The sequence below is a fragment of the Nuphar pumila genome, unplaced genomic scaffold, assembly GCF_984573655.1.
Source record: "Nuphar pumila unplaced genomic scaffold, dmNupPumi1.hap1.1 HAP1_SCAFFOLD_226, whole genome shotgun sequence".
Lineage (NCBI taxonomy): Eukaryota > Viridiplantae > Streptophyta > Magnoliopsida > Nymphaeales > Nymphaeaceae > Nuphar > Nuphar pumila.
Window position 1 is genome coordinate 22,063 of NW_028323230.1, and position 12,923 is coordinate 34,985.

At 51.9% G+C, this 12,923-nt stretch overlaps 1 pseudogene; it reads right to left on the minus strand.

Annotated features, from left to right (window-relative positions):
- Positions 1-932: 932 nt before the first annotated feature.
- On the minus strand, positions 933-3,625 carry LOC149810682 (uncharacterized; annotated as a pseudogene).
- Positions 3,626-12,923: the final 9,298 nt, after the last annotated feature.

Sequence of the window (12,923 nt, forward strand, 5' to 3'; positions counted from 1 at the left end):
CTTCACCATAATAATAAAAAGGTGGGGACACGTCCTTGAGATGGCATGCCATCTCGCAATGAGTGTGCTGGCGCCTATGACCCTACACTACTAGTACAGGCAGGCAAATAAGGCTATCGCTATACACAAGCTATAGCCACCTATTGGAGCCATGCAGGCATCAAGCACTTTTTCAGAGCCTCTGCGGTTCAAAAACAATAAATCATCGCCAGACTGCGCGATTCGAGGGTGGCAAGCCCAGATATAAACGATCTCCTTGGCTGGGAAAGGAATAGAGTTGTTTGTTCAGGCACAACAGTGGCGATCAGAGATCTAGAGCACTTCAGATCCAGTGACCGCATTGCACTGTGGCCAGGGTATTTCTACCTCATTATCCAGCATCTACATACTGTGATCATGACGTTGCTCACAAAGCCGTCGTGATATATATGTACTGCATATATGTCATTCTGAACAGGTGCATGAAAGCGAGGATGTTAGTGGTGAGAGGGTTGCCGGCGATGCCATACCATGCCTACTTGCCTGCACAGTGCTTCGCGGGAATTGATTTCGTTCCCGAGTGTGGCCCCAGATTCATGCATTTCCGGGCATCGTCTACCTGGAAAATGCTTTGTCCGACGAACACTGCGCCTGCAACTGGGCTTGCTAGTTCATCTGCCAACACAGAGCCGCTCATTCCCTTGAGAACAAGTTTATGGCTATACATGCAATCTTTAGCTAGTAGCGCAGTCCCAACCTGCCCAACGCGAAGGGCACTGGATCACTTTCAACCCAGATGAGGGTACCTCATAAAGAGCTCTAGGAGCTACCTACAATTCTTCAGCAGGCAGCGAGACAAGAGACATGGATTGCGTATCTCCCTGCTATGTGCTGCCAGCGAGACAAGGCCGAGCGGCAAGTTCTATCAGCTGACTGCATACCCATTGGACGCTTTAATGCGAAGTCCGGCGGCATCCCGTCTTGGCGAGGAGCACTTTAGGGCAGGTGACCTCCTTGTAAGACACTTGGGGCACTCCAGCGGCTTTCAGCCACGAGTATTGCCACTCGCAGCCGCGATGGAGAGGAGCAGGGAGGGCTGAGCATGTGTTTCCCGCCAAGCCGCCGTAAGGGGCACCCCACTGTGGGCCGAAGTCATAGTACTGCTCAGCGCATGAGTTCTGGTTGCCAACGCCTCCGCCGGGCACTTGCAGATCGAAGAACGTCTGCGGCGCACGGCCGTTGTGCGTGTTGACAATCTGGACGACCATTTTCTTGCCTACGAGCGGCGGACGCAAGAATTTCAGCTCGAAGCAGGCGCAGCATCCACGAGCCTCGCCACCATAAGCGGCGTACGCGGCAAACCCAAAGCTGAGATCTTTATCTTTTCGTGACCTCCACGGGGCGAGCTTTGTGCAGGTAAAGCCATGGTAGTCATAAGGAGCCTTTGTGACACCATCCCGGTAGCACGCCCTGACAGGCTTCGTCACTGGCGCCTTGCCGGCCCATGCGCAGGATGGTTTGGAACAGTCCCAGAATCGCGTTGTAATGGCGTAACCAGTGATACCTTTGGGCAGGATTCGGTATGCTTCGATCCCTTGGCCCCGAGGCCGGATCTTTAGAGAGCGGCCAATGTGTTGGCTTCCAGGTAACGAAACAGGCAGGCATTGACTCCAGAATTTGTTTTGGGCAACGCAGGCGAAGCCGGGCTCACAGATCTGAGGTCCTTTCCAGTTGAGTCCCCCGCATGAGGCGCCTCCTGCACACAATAGGTGGGTCTTCGGCTGGGTGATCGGCAATCGCGGTAGCGGACCGCCTCATCACCAGTGCAATTGGTATTCAGGTGTAGAGAGTCAAATTGACATCACGGCGAACAATGACATCTTCGCGCGTGAAGCTGCTTGGTGAACGAACATACGACAAAGGACTAGGAGAGTTCTTCAGGGTGCACCGTTTTTGAATCTAGAGACGGAACGCCAGGCACGTGTTTACACCTTACACTTGAACAGGCAAGGTTATTCGCTCTAGCATAATCAAGATACTGGGTGACGGGTGGGGGTGTAGCCAATAGCGTTGAGAAATTCGGAAGGATCTCCGTTCAAATTGCGACGCCTTGTTTCCACAACATAGTAGTCGGCCTTCCATGCTCGGCACATGCAGGTTGGTCAGGAGGGAAAAGCAGACAGGACATTTGTAATACTCGTGGTTCTCTCGAACTTGCAAGTGTCGTTTCATCCCAGGCATTGGCGGTCAAAGTGTTTTTACATCGCTGTGCACAGCAGGTGCCTGGCGAGTGCCAATGAGGTGCATACGTAACTGAACCCGAGAGAGGTTGGAACGACAACTTATGTATGAAGAAGACGAAGTGCACGTGTATTCTTGTACGAAAGACTGCAACCAACAACTTGGGATAGTACTTGGGAGCAGTGCCAGTACTGGGTTACTACACAACAAAAGTACCCACGTGACAATGGCACGCAGTAAAAATGCACATTCCAGACCTTCACATCAACAAAACAACCAAGGATAGGTAAAGCAAATGATGAATCGTCAGCTGAGGAAAGTTACCTCGTAGATGGACGTCCCCTTCGCCAAATGCCAGTACAGCGCACATCAGCGCAAGTGCCACACTGTAGAACACCATGTTGAGCATGCCTAATCTGCGGTGTAGAAACGAGGATGTAAGCCATGAGCTGGTTCAGGAAGCAAGTTTTATGCAAACCGGGATTTGCCTGCATGGCATGCTGTTCGCGCGCGCATGTGCACAAATTTGCCATGTGCACAACACGCCAACGCCCGTGCACAAGTTGGCAGAGTGTGTCCAGTTGCTTCTCTAGCTCAGCATTTCATACAATCGCTTTACGTGCAAACAGTTCTTGCGGAAGTTGTCGTCAACTTTGTGCATGTCTGCCAGCATGAAGCAAGGTAGGTAACCATTCGAGGGGCTGTTCAGTCAGGAGAACTGCGGCAACAGACTCATCATCAGTAACACATACAACGGTCGACGTTGAGTTTTGTCGACAAACACTTTGCGACAAAGGTGCCATATCATCAGATCAACCCAGCAGTGATATCGATGCGCTACACAGTAGTATTGCCTCGTTAGAATCCGACCCCGGAAGGAGGCATGTTTACGTCGCACGAATCAACCCTGTACATAGGTGTCTAGACAGATGCTGGACAGATGCTCTCCCTGTTATGCACACAACTATTCCTGCAAGTGGCTTCTAAAAAGGTATTCAGCAGCTCACGCAAATGCATTCGCACGCTCGTCAGACGGTGGAACTGCGTAAATGTTGAGCAGATTTATTGTGTGCACTGCTGTTGCGCTGAGCGCACCCTTGCCGCAGCCATCATTATTTCAATGCAGATACAAGCCCATGCACCCAACGAGCGGGAAAGCTGCTCCTGATGGAATCGCGGTGTTGGACATGTCAACAGCGTGCACAGTGCCAAGATTGTGAAGGCTGTGCAAGTGTAACACGGCGACACCAGGCGGCTTAAACAAACGAAAGAAGCAATCAGGATTCACACCCATGTCCCCTCCGCCGTGAAGCACGGCAAGAGAAATGTGTCCAGGCTGTTCGGCCTGGGGAATAGGCAACAAGCACCGCTCCACCGCTTCCCACCAACACACATTGATGATCATATAGCAATATAAAGCGGCAACAAAGGAAATGCAGGAAGAGTGCCAAGAGTGGCGGCAGCAGGCAAGGCAGCATCACAATTCGGATCAGTCATTGAAAACAATCGGTATCGGACAGAACGGTCTGCGGGCGGGCACGCGGAGGCAGGGGAGAGCAAGTGGCGCAAAAACTGGACGCCAGCGCGCTTCCCATGCCGCAACTAGCAATTACATTTAAAGGATATATACAAGCAATCTACAACATTGTTTGCTCGCTTCGCATGCAGGCCGTCTCTGCTAGTCATGTGATGTCCGCACGTTCAAGATGCTTAGCTTCCAGCAAGCTTGTGGCCATGGGGGTCACCCAGTGATGGCCAACAAGGCTCCCCTTACAGCAGGGATAGTCACAAGCATATTGGAAGTGATGCCCGTCAATGCGTAAGCCAGAGCGCAAAAAGGTAGAGCAGCAGGCTCGTTGACAGCAAGCGCCGCAGTCCCGAGGCCGTGTGCGCTTCCAGCAGTTGCCAGGCCACGAGTGATTGGGTCCTTGAACCCTGACAAGGTCAGCAAGGACTGCGCAAAGTTGGCGCCGATCAGTCCAGTCACGCATACCGCCGCGGCCGTCAACGACAGCGACGCATTCAGTTGTGTCGCCATGGGAAGTGCCAGCGCCACGGTCACACTTCTAGACAGCAGCGACCTAGATAGCTCAGGGCCGAGGCCAAGGCCGCGTGCAGCAAACGCGGTCGCGAACAAAGAAAAAAGGGAAGACAGTATCACAGTGCCAAATATCTCGACAAAATGGCGCTTCATGAGCGCCCGCTGCGAGTAGATTCTGAAGGCAAACGACAGAATGACGACTCCAAGGAAGCCCATCAAGACATCGCCAGCGCCCATGAAACCGGCACCCTGCACGACAACAAGGGCAACATGACGTGGCGAACAACTGTTCCTGCCTGCATACTGACCGCTCACCGATTTGGGTCTCTTCAAGCACAAGTCCTGGGAGATGCAGGTCGACACACACACGGTTGCAAGAAAGAAAGAAAGAAAGAAATACGACAGCCCAAAACAGACGGATTTGACAGCACGCACTGGTGATGTTGACGTTAAAGTTGCTCGCCTAATGTTTGCTCCGCAACCTAAGACAAATCCCCTACAGGCCGTTTGATGAATACGTATGCTACGCGGCGCTATCCCATCCACATGGACGCTGGCAACTGGTGCAACCGGGGCAATCTGAGAACTCTTACCATGCTGCAAGTGTTGTAGTCAAGTACACATGTGTTGGAAACCAGCTATCCTGAGATTGCACGATTATGTGGAATACAATCGTTGTTCTGTGTCAGCTGTGCGCAAGCAGTGAGTGACGTACGCAATCCTACTCGGTCTGAGTTACAGAGTTTGTAGCCCGAGAGCATCGCTTGCCTGCTGAAAGCAGGGCTGTTTCGCATTACGAAATGCTCATCAGCAGTTGCCAGTCTCGATACTTCACGCATCATGTCTGGTTCAACCGGGCAGCAAACACTTGGGTTCGCTGTCTTTCGGTTGAAGCCACCCACCCACCCTGAAAATGATAAATTGTGTAGCTTTCATCACATTCTTGCTTCTTGTTCACCCCTCATTGTCACTCACTGATCTAGACACCGCCAGCTCAGGAGTTCAGCTGCTGTTAGCACAATACAAAACGCAGTCATTGCCAGGTACGTCCCCTGTCTTGCAGACAAAGCTGAACAGCACATAAAGACGGTTCGTTGTGTGTGCCGATCTTATCGTGAAGCTTATTTGCTTGGCCTCCGGGCAAGACCATCTATGTGGACGACTCGGGCTAGAATCATTGAGTCAATTGTAACGAGTGTATTGCCGAGCTGTCGCGACCCAAACAGGTTGAATGTTTCACAACAACATGCATGTGCAATGTGTGGGCCATACAGAGAGCGTCGGTAAGGTAAAGTTGGAGGCACGAACCTTGGCGAGGTACATGTGGAGGCCTTGCTCATACGACAAGCCATGAGCAGAACTCCAGAGAAGTACGCCTGAGCTCCCGATAATGCCCGTCGTGACGATGGGTGCAGGTACTTCTTCACTCCCTTAGGGACTGCGCTTCCAATCAGATAGCCCAGTACGGTGCATGCAAGGCCGAACGCGATGGCGGCCAAGTGCCGAATACCCGGCTGGAGCAACGAGAGCGGAAAGGCTGAGCATCCTATCAGTAGCCATGCAATGAAGTGCGACTTCTGAAAGGGCGGTGAAGGCTTCTCCTTTGCCATCTCCTGCACTCAGAGACATATGGGATGATGCTCTATGTTCAGTGTAACTTGGGAATGTGTTGATTTGGTTACGGCAGCTTTGTTGAGAATCATTTACTGTTGACCCTGTAACATTTGGGGCAAAAGTGCGCCAGTGTTTCGCGAGGCAGAGTGATTTTTGGGTTCAGATGCCTGCAAATACATGGATTTTGGGACAGACATGGGGGTCGAATTCTGTCTGACGAAACACTGAAGTGGGAGCATCCCCTGTGGGATGGATGTAAGTGCTGATGCAGAGATTTGCAACAATGCAGGTCTACTTAGCGGCAACTTGGTCGCTGGGGGAAGGGTGTCTCATGCGCAATCGAGTCTTGATGGGATTACCAAGTGAGGTTGGTGATTCCAATCAGTTCTTGGAGTTGTCAATGTCCATGCGGATGCGGTAGTGTTGTCAAAAGATGCATCATCATCAGGTTGCAACTCGTGCATGCACCACGTCCACAAGGTTTGTCGTTACAGCAAAGGTGGAGCCTTTGTTAAAATACAGCCCTCTATATGTGTTCGGTACAAGCATCACACTGGAACTATCCGAGGATACCTGTTTCTCGACAGGGACTAGCCATGACGTGCGCATATGCGGGATGTGCTTAATTGCATGGGCGAACGTCCTGTGACCAACTGATGCATCTCCTTCACAAAAAGTAAGAGGAACGCACCTGTAGCTCGACATTCACGATACTACGAATCGATTTTGCGGCCGTTGCGGTGAAAAGCAGGCTCATGACCATTCCAAACACCACAACGCTCGCAAACTTGACCAGATCCGTGCCCGCCAGCCCGCGTGCCGACAAGGGCAGTGTCACGATGACCGGGACGTAGAATAATGGCAGCCACCTGCCGAGCCATGCAGTGCCGGCGCAAATATCGCATTGGCGGCGTCCAGCCCTTGAGTGCCTTGCGTCTTCTCGATTACAAACAAGACTGCCATTATGATGAACATGCTCCCCAAGGGCGCGGGAAAAGACCAGTGCATGTGCTTGAACAGCGCTTTGAAACTAAGATCGGCTGCCAGCAGCATTCCAATGCAAACTGGAGGTGTACGAACTGCATGATGGGTGCATCGGCCTGTGGTAGCGCCACGGGTGTCACATCAGCCTCGTTTGAATGATCCCGTGGTTTGATTGCCCTGCATGCATCTCCCAGGGACATGGGAAATGTACATGCGAAGTACGTGCTGTGGACAACTGCCGCAAATGAAATGGTTTTTCAAAGTACGCATTTTCCCTTACAGCACGACCGCATTCGTATGGACAGTGCTCATGCATGACCATAAGTACTAGCTGCACTTAATAATAGACTGCAAATCAGACATGAAAAGCAGAGGAGGCACCGCTCCTGCAGTGTTGACTTGCTGCAATGCGACCCTGGGATATCCCCTTCCATCCACATGTTCTCCACAACTTCTTTGTGCTGAAGGCCCCAGGGACGGATACTTTCGTTTCATTGGCGATAAACAGGTTACTTTATTGCTTTTTCTTTGAAATTACAGCTGTGCGTCAATTGTACAGAGGCGTGCACGAGGATCAGATTGGGAAGCGTACGGCGCGCCGTGCTCCTGGTCACGTTCCCAGGACTCCAGCGACGCTGCATGGGCATGAGCTGTCAGTATGAAAAAACGACAACATGTAGGCTCACGTTCAGGGCAAACGCTCATACTGGCTGCAACTGTTGAAAATGTGAAAAGCATGGAGCGTCAAACATAGAATCAGTCGCGGAATCATTGGAATCATGGTGGGCGCCGCAAGCATTCCTTCCGGAAGTACTGAGATACAGGCTATTGAGGCAGACGGGAGAAAACATGGTCAGATACAGTGTATCATGATAGCGTCGATATCGGTGCTCTCGCCAGGGACGAAATGTGAGAGCCATGTGACAGGAACTCTGCAAACTGGCACACCTTAGGATGCAATGTCCAGGAGCAAGCCCCCCTAACCGTCTTGCCTATGCCAAAGAATCATAACGTTTCAAACGCGTCAAGAGAACGTACCCATTCGGTATGCCGAAAAGCAGTTCCGAGAACTGCTGGAAGTGAAGGTACGCCAGGGCAGTATTGCTCTTTTCTGTAAGCTAAACCTCGCCAATACTGTCATCACTGCACAGTGACTTAAGTAATGACTTCGAACAAGCTTAGAGCGTCCTTCGCCTGCTCGGAAGGGCTTAGATGTGTATTAGTGGGCAGCACCACTTGTGCAATCTGGACGTTTCAAAGTCACGAAGACAAGATGTTGCAAGTCCACAGGCAGTTTTCGATACGGAAAGGACTTAGAGCTAACAGGCAATCTTCCGCTCCCAAGTCGATTCAAAATACAGTCTGTGAACAGTGCGAGATGTTGCTCGAGTCCGGAATTTGTGGGGTTATCCCACTTGATATCTCCAGATACTATCTCGAAGTATTTTCGGATTGCAAGTTGCCGTCACACAGAAGCGATGTCCACCACTGCTCAAGACATGTAAGGGATATCATTCTATTTGGTGACTGTACTGAGGTTGGAGCACTTTGTGGCAGGGCCGTTTTCAGGGTGGACTCGCGACTCGCGACTCTCAGCAGTGAGCAGAGTTTGGAAACACTGGTGGGCAACGTACACATGTTGCAACACCTTTAAGATGGATCGTATATCAGTGAACCGTTGTTTTGTTGCGCTGTGCTTTAAACCGACCTGCCTCTACGGACAGCCGAGCACAGGCTGCCAATGCTTTATTCCCTCTGATACATCGTTTCTTAGCCGATGCTTGAGATAAAGTATTGCCATGGCATGTTTGCGTGTGAAGATGCGTTCGCTGCCTTCTTGGTTCGGAATGGGGATGGCGCCTCACGACAACGCCATTTGGCGTGCAAGCAGTGCACGCACAGACCGTACGTCGGATATAATGAGCCTGTACATCCAAAATGGTCCGACCATGCCTTTTCGACGGTCAATGTTGATGGCCATAAACCGTCTGCCAGCTACGCGCCAACATGAACTAGCGAGCATCGCACAACCCTCGTCTTCCACGAGGAGCCCTGGCGCTTTCCTCAGTGGTTCGCATATGGGTATTTCGATGGCTCACTGCCAGAATTGTTTTGGTGTGGAGAGCCGCTTGGATGCACACGACCTCGATACCTCTTTGACCAACCGTTTGCACTGCAGTGCAACCATCATGATGATTCCAAACTCGTGTGTATGCACGCGCAACATTGCTCAAGAGGCTTGAAGCACATCTGCACAGGTGCCCATTCGCGAAATCAACCCAAATCAGTCACACGTTCATTGCACAGAAAGGTTTTGAGTGTTTCTGCTAAGGAGCGTAGCCATAGTCTTCAAAACTGCAGGGGCGTTCAAACGAGAAGCAACTTCACGTTGAGCACTTGCGCTGTTCAACCGCAGCCCAGCTAGCAGAGCTATTGGAATGGACAACGTTTGAGATAGGTTGCTGAACAACTGCGCCAAAGTCGCGATAACACGATTCGAGCAAGTGCAACAAAGCCGAGCAGGCATGTCTTCTATTATGAAATGATATATTTAAGAGCCCATTCACATGGCTTAAGAACGGGGTGTTTGATGATTCTCTCCCTGCACAATTGGTGTGAACAATGCACTGATTCTTAAGTATGGCTATGGTTCCAAGAACATGCGGAGCTACCTCGACACATGAAAGGGAACATGAAATAATTCCCGTAATAGTGTTCGTAATAGTGTGTTATACCGCAGTATACCGTAGCTAGTGCTTGCGTTCAGGGTGCAATTGGTAGTGAGTTGAATCCGGCCACGTTGTTCCGTCCCTGCACGAATGGCTCCCAAAAAAGCTACTCCTGTAGTACCTGAGATCAAAGACATTGGTCCAGGTATCTATGCAGTCTTCTCCGTGGCATCCGTCAGTGGACTCTACGTACGATTTTCCCGTCCTCTCGCCATCTCGTCTTTGCTTGCTCGCGCATCGATGACAGCATAAGTATATGGCAGTAAGAAGTGAGTTGTTTTCAATGAATGCGCGAGTCTCCATGACGAACTCAAAGTTCCGGCATATCGCTCGTTGGCCAGTTGCAGGATGGGCCATGGAAATGTCACATCATGGATTGAGTCCAATGGCATCACCTAGTCGTAACATTGCCATTTCGACCTGTACCATGAGTCTCAAAACTGACCTGGAGGATACGGGAGTGTGACTTGATGTGGTAATCTCTGATTGCAAAGTATTACCGCAGTTTTGTTGCAGTATGCATATATGCGTAACGCAGTTGGGTTTTTCTACTAGTTAATGCCGCAAGGGTCTGCAGGGGCAATCAAAGCATTTTTCAAGTTGTGACGACGCTTGGAAGATCACAATCTTGTGGGCTTGAGGCCTGCTTGCATACAGGGATTCCGTGTGCTACAAAGACATACTTGGGATCGTAGTTCACATGGGGCACCAATCGTACATTGGGTGGGCTTCATGCTTCAAGGGTGAAACCGTTCAAGGCTGCCTGATGTAACATCTTTTCCCACCCCTGCATATGTCGTTAAGGCCGTAGTCAGTGACTTAAGAGTAACTCGTAAGGCCTACACTTGCGCCACCCGAGCCAGTGCAGGCCCAAGGGGCTGCTAAGAATGACCAACGTGGGACCCAACCATACTTGACGGCATGTAACCTATCTCTGGGAAGGTACATGCGCTCAATTCGGAGAGGAACCAGCTTCTGCATATGGCTGGTGTCGCCGCAACCTGCATGCAAAACTCCATCTATCCATCATCAAACTGTCCACAAACAGTTTATGGATGGAGCTCGGCATGCAGGGTTTGTGAGACCAGCAGATGTGCGCATCTTTCAATGGATTCATGGGAACTGCTTCTTGAGAACCAGAGTGCCATGATATGGTGGTGGAGTTGGGTTGTTGATGCATAACAGTGAAGGAACAATGCGTAATGATAACTAAACTAGTCTGTAGGAGGGGGGTTTGGCAATGAGCATGTGCCCAATGTTCTCTGCTTTGTGCCACGTGCACAGCTATACCAGGTTTGCCTATGTGCAGGTAGCCCAAGCAGCCGCCGAGGACCGCGTGAAACTGCCAGCATGCACAGTCACGCTTGTAACGCCAACCCACCGCGAGCCGTGCTCGAGCGCGCCAACCCCGCTTTCCGACAACAATTCCCACCCCATCAACTTCTCGGTCGAGTCGAAATTTCCCCTGGACGCACCCCTGGAACTCCTCAACACCTTGCTCAACACTCCGCTTCAGATAGAGCTATCAGCGGGGACGGAGGTCGTGGGCAGGACACGGGTCGATCTGCTGCCGTTTGCAACGGAGGGTGCGGCAGTCCTCAGGCGAAGACTCTCAGTGCCTCTGTCAGCAGGCTCCGCATCTGAGGGCATTCCACTTGGGCAGACAGCCACTGTAATGGTGACGGTGTCGATTCTGCAAGACGCGCCGAAGGCGTTGTCGGCAGAGTCCTCCGCAGTCGCCCAACCGGATCCGGGGGCGCCTACCGCCTCGTCAACCCCGTCAGACGCCACGCCTGCTGACAGAGTTCCCTTCAACCTTGTCAACCCCTCGGCCGCAGATGCCGGCAGCGTGTTGGAAGTCCAGTTCGGGGGCGTCAAGCCCGTCCCCCCAGGTCTCGCCGCCGCTGTAGCCATGGCGGGCGAGATGACCTTTATGGCGGCGTGCTCGTGGGCGGCTGGCTCCACTTGCGTGGGCGCAAAATGCAGTGACGGGCATTTCGAGAACGGCGTGGTCACGTGGGCGCAGGCCTCCCGCACGTATGTTCCCCCCGACATCTTCGACGCGCTCCGTCGGTCGATCGTTGTCGATAGCCCTGTCTTCTTCGAGCTTGCACGGTACATCTCGAACGACGCTCTTCAAGACCCCGCATTTGCGAACTACCACTGCGCGGCACAGCTCCCGCTTGATATGCAGCGCAAGCTGACGGTGCCCGGCGCAGACACCCTCGAGTGCACGCTGACAATGACGTCATCGTTCAAGGACCTCGCGAAATCAGCTCCTCAGATCGATGCAGCAGAGGCCCCCAATGATGGTGTTGATGAGAGTGTGTCTGTTGTTCTCACCAGCATTCTTCCCCCGTGTCGGGAGGTCACGAACCCAAAAGCGAAGCCACTAGAAGCGCCACTCCCTGCAACCGACGGCGGCACTGCCTGCGCATGGCAGGGCTCCTCGGTCTCAGTGACACTCAAGTTCTCAAACCCGCCGACTGAGGTCTGGAAGCCTCCGCCCAAACCCAGCAAATCGCTCCGAGAGCTCATTCCTGAGCGGGACATCAGCAAACAAGAGCTTCCCACCGATGCCACCTCTCACTTCAAGGCACAGTGCGCAGGTGCGCAGACACATCCGGTTAATACGTTACGATTGATACGATTAATTTGTTAAGGGCAGTGAAGTGCACAGGTACAGACCGATGTATTTCTCCCCTTCTCTTTCCGTTGTCAATGGCTGAGATTGGAAGTAGCACGCTCGAGTTGCTTTGACGGATGTTTTAATTCGTGTCGTCGCCTGCGTGTGCTACTCTTCCATCGGATGCTGGTTCAGGCAGCATGTCAGTGGTGGTAGTGTGAAACCGGGGCAGTCACCAGATAGTCATATGCCAACACTGGTTGCTCATGGACGCAGCAGTTTGCTGCTTGGTGGACAAGCATCCGGAAAACTGTACCGATACAGGCATTGAGTCACACGTTGCTGACACCCACACAACACCATCCTCGTGCCCCTTATTAACATCCTAGCAACTGCGGGCTCCGACCAGGACAAAGATCAACAAATGAAGCAGTTCTGCACAGGAAAACGCAACATAGGCCAGCAACAACATGCTCCCATTGCCGTTCCTGATGATGATGTATCTTTGTACTGCATTACTGCATCCACAAGGACATTGGTAACTCCACAAACTACGGTAGCGTCAACAACATTTGCCCAAATTGTTGTAACACAACGCGGCTCCAAGGGTACCTATAGGCACAGAAAAACGTGGTTTACTTACTTTCCGGACCAATTTTTGTAGCAATTGAGAACGTGACACAGCGCATGCTGGGCACTTGGTCAAGTG